The sequence below is a fragment of the Anomalospiza imberbis genome, chromosome 2, assembly GCF_031753505.1.
Source record: "Anomalospiza imberbis isolate Cuckoo-Finch-1a 21T00152 chromosome 2, ASM3175350v1, whole genome shotgun sequence".
In the NCBI taxonomy this organism is placed as follows: Eukaryota; Metazoa; Chordata; class Aves; order Passeriformes; family Viduidae; genus Anomalospiza; species Anomalospiza imberbis.
The window spans coordinates 5,991,213-6,014,318 of record NC_089682.1 but is presented as its reverse complement, the minus strand read 5'-3'; the positions used below and the strand labels follow the sequence as shown (position 1 = coordinate 6,014,318).

The 23,106-nt window shown below is 43.1% G+C and overlaps 1 long non-coding RNA gene across 1 annotated transcript; it reads right to left on the bottom strand.

Moving 5' to 3' along the window:
* Window positions 1-21,269: 21,269 nt before the first annotated feature.
* On the bottom strand, window positions 21,270-23,106 carry LOC137465641 (uncharacterized). Its single transcript, XR_010994743.1, has 2 exons — window positions 22,979-23,106; window positions 21,270-21,568 (listed from the first exon to the last, which is right to left on the bottom strand). It is a non-coding gene; the product is annotated as an uncharacterized lncRNA (long non-coding RNA).

Genomic DNA, 23,106 nt, shown 5'->3' with positions numbered 1-23,106 from the left:
GGCTTTGCTATAGTAGAAATCACAGGTGGTCTGCAGGAAAATCTGTATGGCAGAGGGTCAGTGACATTAAAAATCCAGAACACAAACATGCTCTGCCTCCCTCCTCTCCATGTGCTACACAGAGCAACAGAATATTCCACATTAATTTGCAAACCAAATCAGCTTTCTCTCACTGGAGGCTCACACAGGTGTTGCTCAATATTTTTAAATTAAAATTTTTCTTCATTTTCTGGGAAGAAAAAACCCAACCAAACAATGAAAAACCAAACGAGTACCTGGGCAGGATCTTTCATTTCTAGGAAAACTAAAATGTGCCTATTTCTCTTTTTCCCACTGATTTTTTTTCACACGCTAAAAGCCATTGGTGTGTGTATGTTTTATTTTGCTTTAAGTAAACCAAACCCATTCAATCTCAGCACCTTTTATCACCCACCAGTGACCTGGTCTGAAACCACTGATTTATACAATTTGGCCATTTCACAGTTTGAACATTGAGGCTATCAGAATATTTCTCAGAATGAATCTGTGCAAGCCACACACAATTCTCTGAAGGAAATGAGTAGTTGGCTGCTCCAGCTCTCATCACCATCACAGAAAATGTCCCCTTTACCAGCTGGGTTTCATCTGTGATCAGTTAAACTGGCACCTCAGAAAAGTCACTATTTTTTTACAAAATTATATTCTCTGTAGAGAAGATAAGGGTGGTTTCATGTAAAGGAAAATTAGGCGAGACTCATTACATAACCTCTGAGTGTTTTCTGCATTACAGATAATTTTGTCTTCTTTAAAATGCATCAGGAATTAATAAAAGCCTAGAAAATGAACATCTTTGGCATGGGGCAGAGGGACTAGCCTTATCATTTAGTTTTAAAAAATCCCCAAACAACAGAGCAGAGGCAAATAATGTATGGTATTGGTGCATATTATGGAAAAGCAGAAACATTTCAAGATCCTGCTGAGCTGGGTAGCACCCAGTGAGAGGGACACCAGGCAGGAACCTTGAGACCCAGCAGGATCAGCCTGATACAGTCAGCTAAGCAAAACACTGGGACTGCTTTCCTCCCTTCTGGAGAAGGAAAAAGCTGTGTTATCACATTTGCCAACCATAAAGCCTCATGCTGTAAATGCTCTTATGCTCTTAGGCATTGGTGGTGACCCCTGTGGTCTGGCCCCTGTTCTGACAGCTATTTATTCTCCAGAGCTGTCTCAAACTGCTAAAAAAAAAAAAAAAAAAAAAAAATCAAATGTGAAGCAATGGTAAAACATTTCTGCAAAGTTTTTAGACTCTTGCATAGAAGATTCCTGAAGCACTAGGCTCTCAAAACCTATGGCTCTTGGAAGAAATTCTTCCAGCCTCTAAAGCCACTTCTAAAAGCATCCCAGTCCCCGCTTCAGCCCAGCCCATTGCTGGATTGACCCCCCCTCCCCAGGTCCTGTGCACTGTAAGGTCAGATCATTTCTTTTTGCTTTGCCTTGATGTGGAATGTTCAGAGTTTGTGTAATTTCTTCACCTACCTCAGACATCACTGCTGCCAACATTTCTTGGAAATAAGCATGCTGAGCAACTACTAACTGGCTTTCACCTGAGAAATTACAGTCTTCTGCTCCCTTTATTCTTCTCTGTATACCTCACTGGTTCTTCTGAGAACAAAAGCAAAATATCTGTATCATTTTGGTGACAAAGTGGCTGCATTTATTTCCATCCTGCCCTCATCATGTGACAGACCCACTTCTTCACTTTCCTGATGCCAAAAGTATTTAATACTGGGTTTTTTTCTGGGTTTTATGTGGTTGGTTTGTTGCTTGTTTGGGATTTTTTCTACTATTTCTATTAATATCCTTTGCAACATCTATCTCAGCTTGATTTTTGGCCATTTGGCTGTTATTCTCTCCTGCTGAACTTAACCTTTTCCTAAACACCTCTCCCCATTTACTCAGATCCAAACTCCCCATTGTCATGAAACGAAAGATGCAGGAAATTTCAAAGCCCGCTCTTCAGTTGAGCTTTTAAGCACACCACAACAGCCAGCTTCACAAAGATTTGCCCTTTAAAATCAAGAGCATTGTTGATAAGCCTGTTATTACTTTCATTTAGTTTGACTAAATCATTTGATCCAAAGTCATTTTCTAAAACTAATGCATTATAATATTCTTATTTTTCACCAAATCAAAATTTCAGTGTATCCACACAACTTGTTCAGTAGCTGTGTGGGAAATAATAGATTGATTTTCACTTTCCAGAATATTTGGATCCTACTACAATTACCAACATGTACCTTAATCTGTCAGGTTAGCAAGAGTTTTCAGCAGTATTAATCCATACAATCCTAGGGAGACAATTGGCTTCATCCATATCTAAACCTGGTGATATTTATTCCTTGGAAGTTCTCTAGCAAAGCCTGAGAAGTTATTCTAACAATTTCCTGCATCCCTAGGGTGATATGGCTTAATCTGAAACTGAATTGTTTGCCCCTTTTCTCTACAACTACTTTTTATTGAGAGCTCTCTATGTTTTACATATTAGATTTAAGGTCCTCTAGGTCTATTTCTTATCACATTAATACATTAGATCCATAACTTCTCAGTGAGAAAATCATACAAACAATAAAAATCAGTGTGGCTACAAACACTCACAGAATTATTGGAGGAAAATCTTGTTTTCAGACTTATTTTTCATTCTGGGTATCCACAGTTTTTACCCTGGATACATCTGAAATCACAGAGCTCTTAAGAGGCAGCACTGAAATTTGAGAATTCAAACCAAACTTGGTTAAAAGGATAACCTGCAGTGTTATCTTGGGAACCCATCTGTTTCTGGCTGCTCTTTACTCCTCTCACCAAGCATACAGCACTCTGTGTGCCCAAGATTATCCTCAGTCAAAAGCGTGAGCATCACTCAGTGCCTGAAAATCTGAGTTTGGACCTGGACATGACTTCTAAGTGGCACAAATCTGCCTTTCCTTGAGCTGAACTGAGTCTCAACCCCCACAGAGTCGTGCTGATCTGAATAGAGTCCTGGATAAGTGAGACACTTTTCAGAGTAAAGGGAAATAAGGACAGAGAGGGGATGATTTAGGCTAGAAGGGACCTTAAAGATCATCTCATTCCATCCCCCCTGCCATGGGCAGGGACACCTTCCACTAGACCAGGTTGCTCAAATCTGTTTTGTTCACACAACAATGCTTCATCCCTTCCAGCTATGGAAATCTTCATCTGATTTCAGGAGGCTGAAGCAGCACAAATAAAATGCTACTGGATGGGAAAAAAAATGCAGCATGAAAAAAACACCCCAAACTGTCAAAAAAGAAACATTGATTTCAAAACTTCATAAGGTAGCATCTAATGACCACAAATACCATCAGACACTCTGCTTAAACAGGATTTCAGATTACTGTTCTTGCTTAATAAGAGTCAGAAACCACTGAACCTTAACAGAACAAACAAAAATGTCTCCTATTCTGGAGAAAACCTGCAGCAAATATTGTAATGGAAATACTTTGAGCAGTTGAAATTTTTTCCTTAGAAAATGCATTCTCTCCTCAGTGGGCAGAAATTACACTGAAAATATGCAGGAAAATCAGTGGTGAGCCTGTAAGCCATGACTTTGTGGTGGTCACAGTGCTCTTCACAACTCAACAGAATTGCAAGAAGAGATAAAAAAAAAAAAAGAAGAGAGAAAAAAAATGACCTTTGAGGTGCTGCTGGGAATGACGGTGTGAATTTGTCAGGGTGGGATGCTCTGAGTGCAGGGACAGAAGTGGCTGCTCCCCCTTGTTCAGGGCAAAGGGCTGACAAACCCACCCCACCTCTGGGAAGGGGCAGCAGCACTGAGTGGTTCAGCTGCCAAGTACAGGCAGAGCAAGGGATGGCTCCTTATCGCTTCCTCTGTGCTTGATTGCACGTCCCCTGTGATTCCTTCTCTCTCCAGCTGTCTCTGTCAGACTGAACTCTGTCTTTTTCATTTCTACTCATACAGCAATTGCTTCAAAGCTCTTGCCAGCTCTGCCCCTTTTTTCTCTGATTTTTCTGCTTCTCCTGACATCTTTCCTGCAGAGCCATGAGCAGCCCAACGTGAACCTTTCAAAGTGATAGCACGTTGTGGGTCTACATCCCACACTGTGGGCAAAACATCCCACCTCACTCCCTCATTTCTTTCCTGCCGGTTTTTAATTATCCATTAACCTTTCTGACAGCTGCTGCGGGTTTAGCTGAAACTTTCTTGAACACCAAGATAGTTTCCTTCAGTGGCAATTCTTCAGGGCCCACCACTGTGCACGTAGAGTTATGTGCACTAAATTAAGTCTACTCCTCTGCACTTGATAACACCGTCATCCATTATTTTATTCTCAAGCTATTCAGCACCCTGAGATCTTTCTGTAACTCTTTGAAATTAGTTTTCATTTTGATTACTACAAGTCACTGAAAGTTTTAGGCAAGTTTTGTCACCTCCAATAATTGTTCACTTATGAGTACATGGAGCTGCCATGTGGCCACCACACATCCCTGAGTGACCCTGGGTGGTGACATTGTCCTATTGTGCAGGCTGACAGGTCTTCCTGCCCTTAGTTTCTTGCCTTTAAACTGGTTGCTAGTCCACAAGACAACCTTCATTCTAATGAAAACTTAGTTTATTTAAGGAAGAGACTTCACCAGAAGCTTTGAGGTATACAAGTACATTGAGTTTACTGCATCAAGTTCATCTATGTGCATGCTGATTCTCAAAAAGCCCCATTAACAACAGATTTATGAGCCGTGGTTTCCAAGCTCTGTTGACTCTTCTCCATTATTTTGTATTTCTCCATATGCCCACTAATTTTCATTTTCATAATTCTTCTCACAAATAAAAAAAAAATCTTCTCTAAAATGAAAATCAAGGTTATGTGTATGAAGTTGTCTGGGTTCTTCTAGGGACCTTTTCAGGAGTGGGCATCACGTGTCCCACTTCCTTTGACCTTGAGGTTAATTTAAGCAAAGCCAATTTCAGCAGTAGGTTATTCACCACGGTTAATAGTTTGGCAATTTCATATCAGGGCTGCTCTGAAGCTCCTGAGTGAGTGCCATCTGGTCCTGTTGATCTGTTGTTATCTGTTTTAGTGGTTTGTTTTAAAAAGGCTTTTAATGTCATTTCAGTTTGAGACCTTTCATCAGACTTCCCAATTAAAGTTTTCAGTGTGGCAACTCCATTGACCTCCTAAATGGGAGCAAACACCAGGACAAATAATCCATTTGGCATTCCTGCCATTGCTTTGCCTTCCTTTTACACTTTGATCATTTACCAGCTATACTGAGTTTCTGACTGTGACCTTCTGTTTCTGACATGTTTGAAATTTTTCTTATTATTATTTATATGCACTTAGTGTGCTGCCAGCAAGAACCTTTTCAATACCCATTGCTTTTTTATGGTTTTACATTTCCTTTCTCAGAACGTGTATTCTCTTCTATTTTAGTCATTTGCACCTTCCCCTCTATTTTGTAAAGTAACTCTTTTCCTGTGGTTTCTTTTACTTTGCTTTTTACATGTCCTAACTTTGAAAGTATTTTTTGAACACAAAGTACATCCCTACTCTGAACTTCCAATATCAGTGAGTGTGTCTATGGTACATGCATTTTACCTTTTTTAACTGTGCTGTTGGTCTCTAAAATGTTTTCTCATTTCTACATTTTAGTCATTTCTGAAGCTCTGCACTGGGGTCTTTGTTGGGTTTTTTTGTTTCCTATGGACGTGCTGCATTTTGAGTGTGCTGTGGTCACCCTGCTAAGACGTTTGGGTGACACCTGCCCACGGCAATTCTCTGCTCATGGCTCAGTCAGAACCAGGCACCGGTTTATCTCAGCTGTGTTCCCTGTTCAGGTGCTGCAAAAAGCACATTTTTATGGCATCTGCCAATATAATCTCTGCCTCATCCTTTCTCATAACCTTCACTCATTCCGTAGGGCATCGCTGAGACCTCCAATCTCTTTTGTTTTCTGCCATTTCCCACTTTCTCATCTCCCTTGCCACCTCTCAGTCAAGGTCACCAGCCTGGTCAGGTGGTTGACAGCATCCCTCTGTCCTCCCTCTTAGGCACAGTATTTCAAACCACAGGGGATCTTCAGAACCTGTGTGCTGTAGATGACTTATTTACCTGGTTTGATGCCAAGCCTTTTTTAAACACAGAGTAGCACAACATAATCTGCAATTTCTTTATCAGTTGCAGCCTACAACTGTGCTATTCCATGGCCCATTGTTTTCTAAGTTTCTTGTATGTCCATTGCATCAACAACTTAATTTAAAAGTCCACCCATTTGAATTTTGAGCCTCTAGTCTTTTTAATTTTCTGCTCCCAGCTTTATAGAAAAGCCAGCATTTGTCTGTTCTTGGCTTTGGTAATCAAGATTTGGGGTTGTTTAATTCATGATTGCTCCTTGCTGTGGCCCTCATTAAATTAATCAGCTCCAGCCCCATCTTTTTTAGTTGCTGCTGGTTTTTTTGGTTGGTTGTTTTTGTTTTGTTTTGTAGTTTTTTTTGGGAAATAAGGATGTTAATGAGCATTGTATATGGTCAGAAAAGATCTTCAAGTAAATCAAGAGAGCTACAGGATGTTTGGTCATCGATACCTAAAAAAAGCTGGGGAGCATTCTGCCAGTGCCTGGCTCCTGCAGTGTGAGCTGTTATTTATTAATTAAGTTGCTTATTAATTAAATGACTTATTAATTAAGTAGCACAGAACTGGGCAAAATCAGTCACATCAAGAAGCAAACGAAGCAAAGCAAGGATACAGCTCATGCTTTCTCCTTAAAATGGGCTGCTAATGAAAACCTGCTCACAAAGTAGAGCTGTACCCCTGACATCTGTGCTCCCAGCAACAGAGCCTTGGAAAGCTGGCAGATGCATGCCAGGGACATGAGCAGAGCTGGAGAGCTGCTGGTTTGACAGTTCATCATCCTGAACAGGAGTCAGAGTGCTTGCTCGGTCAGAAAATCTCTCGAGTTGGGTCACTGAAAAATAAAAAGGATTAAATGTCCAAGGAACCCCGCTTAACACCAGAGACATGATCACACGGCACTTGCTATCCTGCCAGATCTCATTGCCCCAAGGTAAAAACATATTCTTTACCCTGAGATGAGAAACCCTACGGATTTTAACAGATTACTCTCTCCAGCAGCAGGAATTTGTTTTGTGCACCATCTGCCGCCTCTCGCCTCTGTGTCAGCCTGCTCGCGCCCTCGCTACCAATTATTCACCTTCCGTGTCACCACCACAGCAGTGACCCTCCCACTGACCCAAAGCCCACCACAATGGGGGCTGAGTAAACACCAAATTATAACGACAGCCTCCCCCTTCTCCTTCCCCAGCCACGTTTGCAAACTGTGAAGAATTCAGGCTTTTTTACGGGTCAGCGCACTGCGGCACGTAACGCCCTTTAAATTATGCAGCTTCTCAGCTGGCCTTGACCAAACTCAGCTTGGGATGCAGAAGGCCCTGAGAAACTCAGCAAGAGCTCAGGGTGCTTAAACCACACGAGTGATGTGGTCGCTCTGCTCAGGAGGAGCAGCAGCAGCAGCTCAGAGCCGGCCCTGCTGCGGTCACATCCCACCCAGCTGAGAGCACAACGTCCCTCCAGGCAGGTCGTGCCCCGTGGTCACACACAGGATGAGAGAAGGCCACCAAACACATCTGAGAGTTGTCCCTGAAGTCCAGTTATCTGCTCGCTGTCCAGTCCATTTCTGGCTAAAGAGACTTTGCAGAACATGGAATGCATTTGTGTGTTTTTCCTGGGCATGGTTCCTTATTGTGAGGACAGTTATGAGGGGAAAAAAACATGAAGGGATGTGTGTTCATAAATTACTGAGGTTAGGTAATGTCTACCAGCAAGTATCATGACTCATAAAATTTCATTAAAAATCTCAGAAGTTGACAATAAAGCAGCTTTCCATGGAGACAGAGGAGCTGAACCTGCGCCTTAACACTTTTTTCACCCTCCAGTAACGAAACAATTCCTCCTTCAGGTCCAGACACTTATGTGACCTCCACAGCTTTGAAATTACTTTTATAGAGTAAAAAAAAAGACAGGGGATAAAGAGGGAAGAAGTGGGAGAAATAAAGGAGCTGACCTTGTCTCATCCCACTCATCCTAAAACAGAAATAGCTCCGTGAGGACAAACCACTCCCTGGGAGGATTCCAGCTCAGAGCTCTCATGGATGTGTGTAACCCACAGCCCAGCCATGGCTTTGGGTGTGGAGGGACATTCTGCCAGCACAGGACAAATCTGCTAAGGGACCTCCTGGAGACCACAACCAACAGGGCTTGCTCCAGGCTTTAGAGCTGCCCTCACTCCTGTGGTGAAATTTCAGACCACAGAGGGGCTTGGCCCAGCTCTGGTGCTGAGGGGGTGCTTTAATTGTAGGAAGATGTTTAATTTCCCTCCCCAAGCCATCATCCTCCCAAGTGCCTTGTAAAGAGACTCCTTCACATCTTCATTTTTATGGCCAGACGTAAGTACAGATAATTTAGAGTCTTCCAGTTATTATTTCTCATTAGTTTTTAATTCAGGAGAAGAAGCTCATAGCGTCTGTTAAATACTTTACTGATTTACTGATGGGTTGTGAAGACTTTCTCATTGATTTTTCTTTGCCCTTTCACTGTATTATTCTAATACAGGAGTAAAAAGATTAACTGGGATTGGTGGGTGGCAGGATGAATGTGCTGGCAGAGGAAAGAGAAGCCAGGCTAGGAGAAGACAAAGCAGTTCTGGGGCCACCAAGGGATGTGTTTGAGGCACCTCATGGCTCTTATCATGTAAGAGATTTTTTTTTTTACTATCATCAATGAGAGGTGGGAGGCACCATGAAACAAAAAATCCTGAATGTAACAAAAAGGGAAAGAGAGAAGCCAGGAACTGGCCAAACCTTCACTTTACTTAAATGAATGATAAAAGCCTGGAAAAAATGTTACCACCCTTTGAGGAAATAAAAATCAGAAGGCTGATTAAATAAAAATTCACCCCCACACACACCAAAATGTATAAATATATTTAAGTCTCATAGCTTTGCATCATAGCTGTGGTTGTGAGGGGAGAAAAACCATTGAAATCACTCCAAGTGACAGAGTCACCAACAAAGGAAGAAGCAAGGGAAGGACCCACTTGAGGCACAGAAGACAAACCTGAGGCAATTAAAACAGATACTTCCTAGACCTGGAACTGGCAGCTGATCCATACCAACAAGTCAGGAATTCAGGGAAAAGGGGGAGAAAGAGAGTTTTTGATGGAGGTAGAGAAATATGCTGCAATTACTGAGCTCTCTGACCAAATAATACTGTTTTCCCAGACTAATTAGTATTCTATTCATCACAAGTAGCACTGAAAAAAAAACCCTCAACTCTGACATGCCCTCCACTTCAAGCTCTGGCTATTTATAGCCTCTCCATTTTCAAGAGTGCACCAATTGCAGCAGTTCAGCCACGGCCTGAGTCCAGCAGGGCTGGGAGGGGAAGCTGGCGAGAGCACAGCCTCACAGTCCTGCAGCCTTTGCTCTGCCTGGCCCCCTTCGTGGGGGACAGAATTCATCCCAAGGCTTTCCTGAGATAAAGGATGCTTTGTCCAAACCCTGCAGTGCAAAGGGGGAGACCTGTCCCCTTGGTTTTGGCCCAAACGCTGCTCTCCAGCTCTTGCTCTCCATGGCTGAGCCCATCTGAAGGCTGCCAAGAGCAGCTGATGGGGAGCCAGGCCAAGGCAGCTGCTCCAGAAATCTCCTTTCACTCCTCTTTTCCCTCCCCACTTCCTTGCACAGCCCTAGACATGGTGCATGGGGAAGGGCAGCTGCTGTGGCAGTGCTTGAAGCTTCACTGTTAAAATAAAACTACGGAGAGCTGTGAGAAAGGCAGGAATTCTTTCTTGCCCATACCCTGGGCTTTGAGACACAACTGAAGGCAGTACAGAGCTTTGTGAATAAAAGCCTGGGGGACAGCTTCATGTTATGAGCATCTTGTTCCTCAGAGAAAAGCAGCAGATGCTGCTGAGGGGCAGTAACACTTCCCAAGGAGGAACAGAACTTGCTGCTTCTGGCTTTTTCATCCATAGAACTGACCTTTATCTCAAAGGCAATGAGCTTTGATGTAGACTCTGTGATTTAGGGAATATTCACTTTTTTTTTATTAATCTCTTCTAGGGTGGGAAATGTGCACACAAACACCCCCAGTCTGCAGACCTGTGAAAATCAGCTGCTCAGCAGCACCATTGTCCAGCACATCTTGGAGGATAAAATACAGCTGTACCTTTACTGTGAGGACAACTACGGTTTTTCTCCTACTTTCAGTGCCCAGAGCAACCCAAAACCTGACTGTGAGCATTGGAATTCATCTTTTTATAGTCAGGTTTTGGGGCAGCATCCCAGTCTTCACACCAGCAGGCAGCTTGCCATTGGAGCCTCAGTAAAGCTCACCACAAAACATGCAGCAGCAGTTCTCCAGATGGAATATTTGGCAACAGGCTTTTTTAGCATTCCAGCTCTCTCCAGCCCAGAAAAATCTGACTCCTTTCACCAAATAATTGTTAATCTGAGAGAGCCTCTTATGCTCACTTCATTCAGCATTTTGTGTGCTATTCACTTGGGAAGGACATTTTTCTTCTTTTTGCAGATGGAGAATCCTGTAGCCAAATAGTTCTGGATGTTATCCCAGGCCTTTTCTTCTCCCTTCCTCATTCTCCTTCTTCCCTACACCTTCCCCAGACTGAAGCAGACTTTGCACAGATTTGGAGGATTTTTAATTTCATACTGTGTTTGAAAAATAGGAGTGACTCAGGGGATATAAAACATATGCAAAGATGTGATGATTTCTACTATAAAATTTTGAACTCCAATGCCTTCTTATTCCATGCCTGCATTAATTTGGTTAAACAAGTGACCAGCATTATCTGTATTCCAGCTATTCCTACAGATGCATTCCCATCTCAATTCCCAAGAAAGAGCACAAATAAGAATATGAATTTTCATTCATTATTGAATCTATCTTTGCCCATCTCAAATTTCCCAAGGTAATTTCCTGAGACATTCCTTTGGAATGTTTGTATTCAAGGTGCATTTTAGTATTTAAAAAGAAAAAGTATTGAGAAACCATTTACCCATCACCTCCACATACCTCACTTAATGCCCTCCTCACTCAATTCTTTGAATATTTTATTCAACCTTGCTAAAGAGTAGGGACAAACAATTTTTTTGTCCAGTTAACTGACTCTGAAACTAACAGCTTTTCTTTCAACTTGTTTTTGTCGGTTTTTTTTTTTTTTTTTTTTACAGAAAATTGGCAAACCAACCAATCTAGGAAAAAAAAAATGAAGGGGGAGAATGTCCCAGAATGAAGAAGAGCCAAGAAAATACTTTTTACTAGAGCATAAGTGATTTTTACCAATATTTCACTGACATTCTCTAGCTCTGGCTGGAGGAACTGACTGTGATCCTCCAAGGGATTCAAACACACATGTCCAGCATCTGCAGCAAGAATCTTTCTTGGTCAGTCCCTGAGTTCCTGGCTTGCTTGCCATGACCACAATGCTGTCCTCCTCTGTTAAAAATCATACAGTGCAGATATTGAAGACCGTCCTATCAGCACACAGAACACACCTCCTTCTCCTCCCTCCCAAAATTCCTGAAAAAAATAAAAGGTTTATCAAATGAAATGAGTATTGCTTCTGGAAATAGTTACTCCCACACACCTGTGCAGTTTCCCCCTTTCAGAAACAGGTTTCCTCTGAAAGGACATTCCCAGATGCCCAGAAGCCAGGACAGTCAAAGCTCCAGCCTGGGCTTTCCTTATTTGTCTTGTTCCCTTATTTTCACCAAGAGGATAAATTCCTTTCCTTTCCATCTTGTAACAAATGCCCTGTCACAAAGGCAAGGCATGAACAGCAGGGGATGGAGACTGAATTGTGGCTGGTCCCCGTCCCAGGCCCCGGGTGCTGCATCAGGAGGTAGAAAAGAGGGCAGAAGGAAAAGCAAGAAAAACAATGATTTTGAACTTACCAGTCACCCCTCCCTGAGGGAGAAGAGGGAAATGCAGACAAGCAGCTTGCTCTTTAGGAACACACCTGTTAAGTTGGTCATGGTGGGAACCCTGCCCAGATGCCTCCAAATTTAGATAGGAAGGTGGGTACCATCAGGGCAAAAAACCACCAGTCACTGTAGGGACAAAAAAGATGATTCTTCCATGTTTTTCTCCCTATTTTTAAGTGCTGTACTCAGTATTCAGAAATTTAAAATAGAGTGTGAGCTACACTTGGGGGCTCAGTGAGTGCCAGGCACTGCCTGCTGCTGGGATTTAGTGTCGAGGGTGTTTTCATTGTGTCTTACCAGGGACAAAAGTCCCTGGTAAGACACAAAAGTGAGGAGGAGTTGTGGAGTCTGTTGCAGCCCCAAAACAGCTGCCTGCTCACTCCCCCCGAGCTGGGATGTGTTGGAACCCTGGTTACTGAGAATTTTAGACTTTCTATGCTGACAGGCACTGACCCCCAAGAGAACGCTGCATTTGACCTGAGGCCATGGAGAAAACTACCAGAATGGAAGGATAGAACTGGGATTATGGGTGTGGAGTTTGAATAGAAGTGTGTAATATCACAGGGTGGAAAACTTAGAGTTTAAGGTTTTAGAATATAGTAATATATATATATAAAGCAAAATAGAAGTTCTAAGACAGAAACTAGTCTTCCTTCTTCACCTTCTTCTTCATGGGTTTAAGTAATATTGTGTAATTAGATAAAAAAGTCTGCATTGCAAACCATGAGTAGTTAATTATTAAGTTAAAAGTAAAAATAATTTAAGTGTCATTTTTTAATTAAACCACTTATCCTTAAAAAGCCTTGTAGAGAGAGAAATACATCTCCATTTTGTAGTTTGTTGGTGAAGTGCTGTAGAACTCACAGTTTGTGAGATTGTAATATAGAGAAGAACTAATAAACATCTGAATCCAAACAAGATTTCTTGAACATTTAATCCCAACCTTAGCAAAAAAAAAAATAAATATATATATATATATAATCCACAGGGATGGGGGAGAGAATCAGAAGGGTAGCAGAGAGAAAACTCCTGGGTTGAGATAATGACAGTGCAACAGGCAAAGCTGCTCATGAAAACAAAGCAAAACACAAAATTCATTCCCCACTTGCCAGGGCAGGCAGGAATTCAGCCATCCCCAGGGCTCCATCACACCTAACAGTGACTTGGGAAGACAAATTAACCACTCCTTCCTCCTTCTCTCCCCAGTTCTCCATGCTGAGCATGGCCCCATATGGTGTGGCACATCCCTGGGGTCGTGGCTGTGTCCTGAAGGGCAGAAAAGGCCTCGGCTCTGTGTGAGAGCTGCTCAGCAACAGCTGAAACACCCCTGTGCTATCACCACTGCCTCCAGCACAAACCCAAAACACAGCCCCACACCAGCCACAGCGGAGAAAATCAACTCTACCCCAGCCCAAACCAGCACAGCCCGGGAAATGCATTGTTCTTACCATGAGACATCATTTCCCACATTTATTCCCTGAATAAAAGGCTTGCATGACCTGACTCCCTGTGCACAGCCATGGGACAGAGGGAATAATTCATCCATTTATAGGAACCCAGTGTGGGACCAAGACTGGAGAAAGGATCTGTGTGGGAAATAATTCGCAGCGGTTTTAATAAAATCTTGATTCAACACTTGCTGAGCTCTGTGCTGATGAAAAAACAGCCTTGTTCCTCCTGCATGCTGCCCACCAAGGAGCACAGCAAGGAAACACAGGATACCAAATGATTGTTTCCTCCACCTCGAGGTTTAATGGCAAAAAATAGCTTATTTAAATGTATTGTGCAGCCCTCCTCCTGCCTTTTAAATTTCTTCAGGCATATTTGTCTGCAGCTACTGCATTGATTTCAGTGCTGGGGAATGGTGTCAGAGGAATAGATCGAGAAGACTGGAGAGCAGCACCTGTGTAGCTTTTCCCTCAGTGCAAGATCAATGAGTACCCCAAAGGATGGATGAGAAGCACCAGTGTCAGTGAGGGTGACTCACTGCCTCTGCTCGCGTGTTCCTCGACTTCCTACCCGAGATAAAAGAGAAGGATCTCCGAGAAAGTCTGGCAAACAGGTTATTTTCTCAGGCCTTGTTTGCTGATCGCTGCTGGAGCTGGCTGTCTGCTCCAGGGACTCAGGCCCTGAGTTTGCTGTTGGCAGTCAGGGAGCCTTCATGGGTTTTTTCCAACCACAGCGTAGGAATTTTCTGGAAGTCACTTGAAATGCAAATGGCTTCCATTCACCTTGCTAAATATTTTAGGAATGGAAAGGAGTATCAGAAAATAGGTCATTCTGATAATTTGTAGAATTTTCTCAGTTAATTATACAAAGATCCCTGTACCTGACCAGTCAGTTTTGATCTTTCATTGATTAGACAAGCATCCATTGAAACAAATCAGTTTTGTGCAGTTGTGGCCACAGACACTCATGCAGAGTTTCCTGATCAAGTCAGGAGAGAAATCCTCTCCTTCAGAAAACAAGAAAGTGGTGCTATTGAATTAGAAATTAGGAAATGGTTTTTGAAACGGTAATTTGATTTTACATTTTGACATTCTTTTTTTTTTTTTTTTCTTTTAAATGTATTGTAAAAACCTCTCCTGAGATACACATTTTTATTCTTAGGAGAACAGTTACCTTTTGTTCTGGTTATCCCTCAGGAGAGCTGAAGGTAAATTTATGGGGATAGTATATAAAATCATATATAAAATCAGCTTGTAGTTACAGTACACTTGAAAGAGCAGCTGTCCAATATGCACCACAAGACCAGTTCACTTTTTAAAGAACGTGATTTCTTTTGTTTCACTTTGCTAGCTCTCCTCCAAAAGAAAAATCCTTTTGTACATTGAAGTACCTCAACCATATTAAAATACAGCTCACCATTCGGGCCCCACTGAATCCAATGGCAGATTTCCATGCCAGATTATAATAGCACCAATATTTCATTTCCAGGCAGGAAAAAAAATCCAGCCAGCCTTTAGCAAGCTAAAAGCACCTCTGTCTTAAGACAGATGCTTTTAGAGACCCAGAAGGTTGGGGGGGAAAAAAGAAAAAAAAATAAAAGAAAGGGAAAAAAGCGAATACTAGTGCATCAGGTTTATGCCATCTGGCAAAGTGATGAACAAAGCCTGTTGTGTCTGAGGCTGGGGCTTGAACTGCCATAAACTCTGCTCATTCGCCTCCACTGGAGATGCTCTGCAGGGGCATTCCCTGGGAAAAGGGGAGGGGAGGTGTCCCCGTGTGAATGGCCTGATGATGACACCTCCTTCTCCAGAGGCACCGCATCATTAGGAAGGCAGAGTGGGTGACAATGCAGAAATATGCAGAGAAAGGTCAGAGGAGTAGGCAGGGGTTGATGAGGAGACACAAAGGTCCCTAGCCAAGCCTAGGTCTCTAACCTAGCCAAGCAGAGATGTAAAACCCCTCAGGTGTTTAAAGTCTGGCCTGGGAGGGAAGGGAATTGCTCCTTTTACTCCAGAGGACAGAACGATGTTGGCTAATCATACCCATTTCAGGTGAAATGCAGGGGGGGCTCCTGGGGAAGTTTCTGGAAATGCCAGTCTTTGGGAGTTATTCAGAGCAGTTCTGGGCACAGCCTTGAGCATTGCAGCTTTGGCAGCCTCAGCAGCCACTGGGGCATAGAAGGGGAGAAGGGTGGGCTGGGGAGGGGATGGGGGCAGAGGCAGAAGCAGTTTTGATTAAGCCTTTGCGTTTCCTAGAGAGCAGCAGACCGTGGGTTCCTGCATCTTTATGGTTTGCTCTGAGAGCAAACACACGGGCTGGGCTTATACAGAAAAAAAAAAAAAAAAGGAAAAAACCCTTATTTGGGCACACTGATGAGAAGACCTGTTATTAAACATACCAGAGGTCACAGAAAAAGGCATTTGGAAGCTGCCCAGGCTGTCCTGCTGTAAAAGCTGCCAGGTTTCTGCAGCGCCGCCTCCGCGACTGTGCCCGAGGCACCACTGGCAGGCTGAGCCTCCGAAGCTCATTGTGGGCAACTTGGCAGTGACAGGAGGTTTCTGGCAGGTAAACAAAGCTCTGGTGGCTGGCAGGCCTCTATCAAGAGTGTGGAAGCAGGGGATATAAAAAGAAGGATGATTTTGGATCAGCTGAAGTCACGGGTCTGTGGTTGCAGAGGAGCTGCAGGTCACCCTGTGGTGGGGGACAGCTGCTCCCAGGGATGCCAACAGGAGCAGGGTGGGACATCCACTCTCCATGGAGCCAGGGCTAGGTCATCAAGGGTTCTTACTAGGCAAAAAAGAAAAGAAATCCACCATGGCTCTTCCAAAGTAGCTGCTGTACCTTGAAACCAGTTATGAAAGCACTCTTCATTTTATGTAACAAAACCTTTTACTTTAATCTTTTCATTTCAAAGTGCCTGGGGTATAAAAAAAATGAGCTCTTGTGATAAATGCTTCAGATTTCACGGCAGTTTCATTGGGTATTTAAGTCCACCTTATTTCTTACACGGTAAGAATATTTCCAGTGACACTGGATTCCCTTTGTTGCCCCGCAGGCACACGGCGCCCAGTCTGTGCTCTCACAGTAAGAGTTCAGAGCACCTTGAAAAAGAATCTCCTGCAGACTTGTGGGGGAGGAGGCAATCCTTGGTTGGAAAAGATTTTTTTTTTTTGTAGAAGGCAGCCTTTCTCCCAGCTGAACCCTGAATCAGGGTAGTCACCATCCTCAGCTGGCTGAGGAGCCCCTCCTGGATGTGGGTGTATCATTGCCTCTGCGTTATTCCTCTGACTGATATCATGGGAGAGGCTTGGGCTTTCATCACTGAGTAAAGCAGACTCCTGTGAGGCTCCTGGATATCCAACACTCCAGGTTTTTTCCATCTGCTGTCCTTTTTGATCAGATGAGATGCTCATACTATTCTAGATGTGAGAAGGGAGGCAGACCAGCATCAGATGACTTTGATACCAGTTTATTTGTTAACAAAACCACACAAAGTCCTGCTTTGATGGAGCAATCATCAAGTTTTCCTGCTACCCATGCTAAATATCCTCTAGCTGGCATTCCTGCCCTTTTAAGAATTCTGTTCCTTGGGCCACAAAAGCTTGTTCAACCCCTTCTCACATCTTCATGTACATACACTTACGCATCCCTACCTCCAAAAAATACTCAGCTAAAAAAAGGTCTTCACAAAGCAGGTTAGACTCCTCAACATTTCCCTTAATTAAGCCCATCAAGAGGACCAGACCCAGTTTGGTCAGTTAACCCTGGAAAACAGGGTTTGAATTCCAAGTCAGGAAGCCATCCAGCCTGGAACAACACTGAATACAAAGGGTCTAAGCTCTCCCCTGTTAATGAGCACATGCATCAAGAGGCAAAGCAGTGGCCTGTGCTACCTGCCACACTGACTGCTGCTGCTAATGAACATGTTAAAAGCTTCTCTTCTCTCTTCTCTCTTCTCTCTTCTCTTCTCTTCTCTTCTCTTCTCTTCTCTTCTCTTCTCTTCTCTTCTCTTCTCTTCTCTTCTCTTCTCTTCTCTTCTCTTCTCTTCTCTTCTCTTCTCTTCTCTTCTCTTCTCTTCTCTTCTCTTCTCTTCTCTTCTCTTCTCTTCTCTTCTCTTCTCTTCTCTTCTCCTCTCCTCTCCTCTCCTCTCCTCTCCTCTCCTCTCCTCTCCTCTCCTCTCCTCTCCTCATTAGCATTCTGAAGGAAGCTCCTCTAGTAAATTAAGTCTTAAGTGAAATTATCATCAGAGGGTGTAGGTCGTTAAAGTATATTGGAAATCTGCTAAAATGGGGGTAGAGTTGAAAGTACTTTTAATTAATTTAGGGTCAAATCGTCCCTGGGATGTCAAAATGGTCTCCCACTATACCCCCCAAAACTACACTCCAAGAGACAGGTGAGAAAGGTGTCAGGATTTCCAGGATAACACGTGGCAGGAGGTAATTAGCAGCCCCACTTGTGAAGCAGGGAGAGCAGCACACAAAGTCTCACCAGCAGAAGGTGAGCCAGCACTGACAGCTGGGCTGTGTCTGCTCAGGTTACCAAGGACTTCTTGCTTCAAAGCCTGTCAGTAACACTCAGAGTGCCAGAAGCCTCCCAGAGTTGATTTGGGCTCACAGCACTCCTCAGCCCCTTGGGTGGAGCACAGCAATGCAAAATAAGAGCCTTGAAATGGTAACGAGCTGCAGATCTGACACTGCAGCACAGGGCTCTCAGTGTGGCTGAGATGGGGCCTTTTTCTTGCAAGAGAACCAGCTGAAATGATGGAGAAGCAGGAGCTAAACGTGACCTTTCATTCCCCAGCACTGCCCCATCTCCTCCAGGTATGAAGTGATGGGATGAGTTGGCACAGACTCCAGAAGTAAAGCTCATCCATCCTGCACCTTTGAGATCTGAGGGAAAGGTGATTAAAACGCCTAGATTTTTAGAGATTGGATGAAAGTGCTAATCTTACGCTGCAGGATGGATTCTGGGCTGCCCTGGGAGAGGCTGGGAGCCTGCCTGAGCTGCAGCCCAGCGTTGTGTTAGGGAAGGAGCAAACAGCACTGTGTGTCCCATGGCAGGCAGGGAGCGCTCCCATCCTGCGGTCCTTTACCCAGATAACTTATTAATCATTCAGGCTTTGCGGAACACAAGGAATTTACTTGCCTTGCACTGATTATTGGGATATGCTAATGAGTTCTCAGCCATAGCTAGATAATTGCAGGAAGCATCTGAGACCTTAAGAATTGCATCTCTAAAACCAGATGTTTAAATAATGAGGTCCTCAAGAAACCTAGCTAACAGTAATTAAACAGATAACAAATTTAACATTTAACAGCACCAATTACTATTTTTTTTTCTTTAGCAAATTACCACTAAATTAGAAATCGCCATTTCTTTGCCCTGTGGCTATTTTTTAACTCAAAATGACAACAGGGGAAAAAATATAGCATCTCACAAAGCCTTCACTTCTCTGTGTTTCCACTGTGGATCCAAAGCAGGGAAAGGAGGGAAGGCAAATAAATGTCACTGAATTAGATGTAAAGTGAGAAGTGCTGGGGCACAGAGAGGAGTATGTGGAGAATGTCAAATAAGAAATTTCAGGAATGTAATAAAGAATTACAGTACATTGGATGGTGGTGACTCAAGAACAAGATCTAAATGCTCCTTATAGGAATTACCAGTGCCTGACTACAAATGCATCCTCAACAGGCAAAGGTGATTGCACAAAGGGAGAAGTCAGGGACCCCTCTGAGGCTGGGGAGCTGCAGTACACATCAGGGCACCTGCTTGACAACAGGGTTTTAAATCCCTGCCCCAGAATACACACACTTGCCCTGGTAAAGCTGGATGGTGGCCATGGGAAAGCAGGAATATAAATATTCAGATTTAAATTCAGGATATATCAGCATTACAAGGACAAAGAACTGCATTAATGCTGCTCTCTATTGACAGATAAAAGCAAAACTCAGGGATCATGACTTGCAATTCTTTTCCCTTTTCTGTAGCTTTCTAATACTCTTGGGAGCCTCTGGGATGTTATTATATCATTGGGGGCTACTACTGCAGAAGGTAACAAACATAGGGAATCTCTGGAATGAGGGAAAGGCTGTGCTGAGCAATAGATTGGAGATTTTTGCTGCCAAATATCCCATAAAGGATGAGAAAGAAGCAAACACAGGCCCCTGAGTTAAGGTTTGAGTACAGCAGGGGCTGATAATTATTGCCTTTAGCTTGTCACGATCCACATTTGCTGAAATGGGAATATCAAGAGGGAATATCAGGCACAGCCTAGATTCAGGCAGCATTTGTACCAGCTGTGGGAGCTCACTCAAGGATTTAATGTGCATCTCTCTTCTCTCCAGCTTATCTATTCCACCAGCCCAGGATGTCACCCTGCTTGTTATCAGATTGGATGGGGTGGGGTCTGGGCTCTGATTCTCCCACTCCACCCCAAGATCCTGTAATTTCTTCTGGTTTTATACTGAGTTTGGCTTCATGTTCAGTCTTCCCCCATTTTATTACTGTCAGGGTGCCCCTGTATGTTTCCATCCATGCTTCAGGGGATGTTATTTCTCTAATCTGTGCAGAGTCTGGGGGATCAGGACCCTGCATATTCATCACCTCAAGCTTTCCTTCCAACTTTTCTTTTTTTTCTCCTTTTCTTCCTGTTTTCTTCTGCCCAGTTTTCAAAGACAGTGATAACTCAGCTGCTTTCCTGCCTTCTCTTTCTTCCTTTAGGTCCTGTTCCCTTTTACTATCATTCCTCAGGAACTGACAAGCGGCTATTGGGTGACTGCCTAACATTTTACAAACAATTCCATTTCCCTCCTGTATGTGATCCCTGGCCGCCTTTAGGTATTCTTCCACAGCTCTCCAGTCGTGCCAGCCATCACAAGTGCACTCTTCTGAGGGTTCAGGACTTGGATTCCTTCCATGCTTTTGTAAGGAATCAGGGATAGCACTTGCCACCCTGCTGATTTGTTATGCATTAGTGGTTTCAGGTTGCTCAAGGTTTCACCATCAAAGGTATTAGCAGAAGTAGGTTAAATATGAATTTGTAAAAGTGGGACTTAACAAAATCTGATGGCAAGGGTCACTCTATTACTTACTACTCTGATGAAGCACACAAAGGAAAATTGAGTTAGAATTGACTTAGAATGATTTACACACAGACTGAAGATGCAAAATGTCAAGGGCAGCCCTCCCATTGATCAGAGAGAACCCTCTTTTATACTCTAAACCCTTGATAAAGCTTAGGTGAGCTAGGTCCAACCTTAGTCTCAGACTTCATCAATAGTTTTTATCTAAAAAACTTTATTTAGCAGCACTTAATCATCGACTAAACATTTATGGAGTGAATCAATAGGATTTTCTACAGTCACAATAGTGATTTAATTATAGATCTGAGATCTCAATGTTTATACTATACTTGCTATAGGGATTTCAATCATTAACACATGCACACAAAGGAAAAAATAAAGATAAATATATGTATGAAGGATTTAATATATAAAAGTTCTCCTGTTAAAAATTCCCCTTGAGTTCAGTTGAATTAATTCAAATATCTTGGTATTTCTCAATGGGCGAGGGTGGAGCTTTGTGGAGTGAGGAATTTCATCCCAGGCCTCATTGTCAGCTTTAGATGACCATCCTCTGAGTATGGAAAACCTGTGGGTTGCAGAGCTCCAAGAGATGTCCTGATCTCTTGCTCTTCATGCTGATCAGGCCCACATTCTTTAGTCCTTTCATCATCTCCCTCTCAAACAGGGAGTTTCCAACTTTCCAGGCCTTTATCTCCTCTCTATGCTCTGGTTACTCCAACATTCTTGAAGGGTCATAAATGTAAGATCCCTGATATCCAATCTTCAGCTCCCTTTGGCTTCGTTTATTGAAGCTTGTCAGGGTTAGTTTCAGCAAACCTAAGGTTTGGATGATTCCATGATCAAAGTAACAACAAGGATCTGTGAAGAAACTCCCAGGTGCTCACACAGGCACTGGCAGGATGATGTAAACTGGGATGATTTCTGGCTGTTCCATCTTCCCTCCCCAGGGCTTATAAAAAGACTTCCCCAGGCTGACCCCACAATTCTGAGGTGGGGTAGGAGCCTTCAAAAAAAAAAAAATATGAAGAAAACCCCAGTCATTTAATAATAAATCAAGACCAAAATCAGTTTATAACCATTGAGGTCATGAGGTAATTCTTTGGGTCGAGTCTCCTAATTTTAGAATGGCAGTCACTTTGCAGTGATGAAGATGATGAATGATGAAGAAAATGAAGAATGATGAGGAAAACCCCAGTCATTTAATAATAAATCAAGACCAAAATCAGTTTATAACCATTGAGGTCATGAGGTAATTCTTTGGGTCGAGTCTCCTCATTTGTAGAATGGGAGCCACTTTGCAGATCTTCTCTCTCAGCCTTTCCTTGGCCTTTTGCAAGCCCCCACAGGCTGTGTAGCAGCTAATGAAAAATGTCACTTAGGGAAGCAAAAAGGATAAGAGGGCTTTCCAAGAGCCAACGCAGAACTCTCGTTCTATGCTGCAGCTCCTGCGCTCAGGACAGCACCCAGGACTGTCCTGTGAACTCAAAATCAGCACTTTAGGGTAAGGCCCATTAATTGCTGAAGCACAGGCTGAAATTCCTGACGACACAGGAGCCTGGGCAGAGATGTGCATTCCCAGCAGCACCAGCCAGGAGCTGGGATTTCCCACTGGGGCTGGAGCTTGAGACAGCTTTGTGCAGGCTTTGCACAGCAAGGTCGTATTTTATTGAGAGACTCGAGGGAGCTTTCTCAAAAGCAGGGGAGCCTTCTACTTTATTCTGATTTGTCCTGTGTTTCTGCATCCCTATTACAGTGACAATTGGCCGTTTTTAGATTAATTTTGTTAACTCTGGGGTAATTTCCTCAGTCAGGTGGGGCAATTTTCTCTTATGGCTGGGAAGAGTCATTCACTTCTCAGGGCAAAACTCACCGGCTCCAGTTCAAATGTTTGTGAGAGACTTTGGGAGGAAGGGAGAAGGGGTAGGTGGGGATGACCATTTTTTAGCAAGGAGGGGAAAAAACTCCACTGTCCTGCTTTGCTTTGGAAGAGTTGCCCAGCTGGGGTGCCTGGAGGGAGTGCAGCACTCTCATGATAGACCAGAAAAATGCAAATAACTCCCCTGCTTTTTTTCTACAGCTTTTAAATAAATAATAATTAGTAAATTTTAATCATAAATAATAAATTATAAATAAATATTAATAATAAATACTTATATTGTTAATTGATAATGTATAAATAAATATTATTTAAAATTGTAATAAATTTTAAAAATAAATTTTCTACAGCTATTAAATACACCACAATAAAGGTAATTTTATTTTTAACATTTGGAAACAAACCCCAGACTTTTCTATCTATTTAAAACTGCCTTTTTTTTTTCTTTTTACATTTTTGTCCAGTTAACACTCTGGATATTTTCCTGCATATTGCCAGTGCACCATGCCCTTGTTTCAAAAGGTTCTTCCCACTCACCTTCAACAATTCTGGGTTTCCAAGTAGGCACCTCTTGGGTTTGTCCACAGCCCTCCATCTCAAGCAGTGAGGAGCACCCCTCACCTCAGAGGGGGAAGAGCAGTCCAGTATCCAGGGGTTCCTGGGGG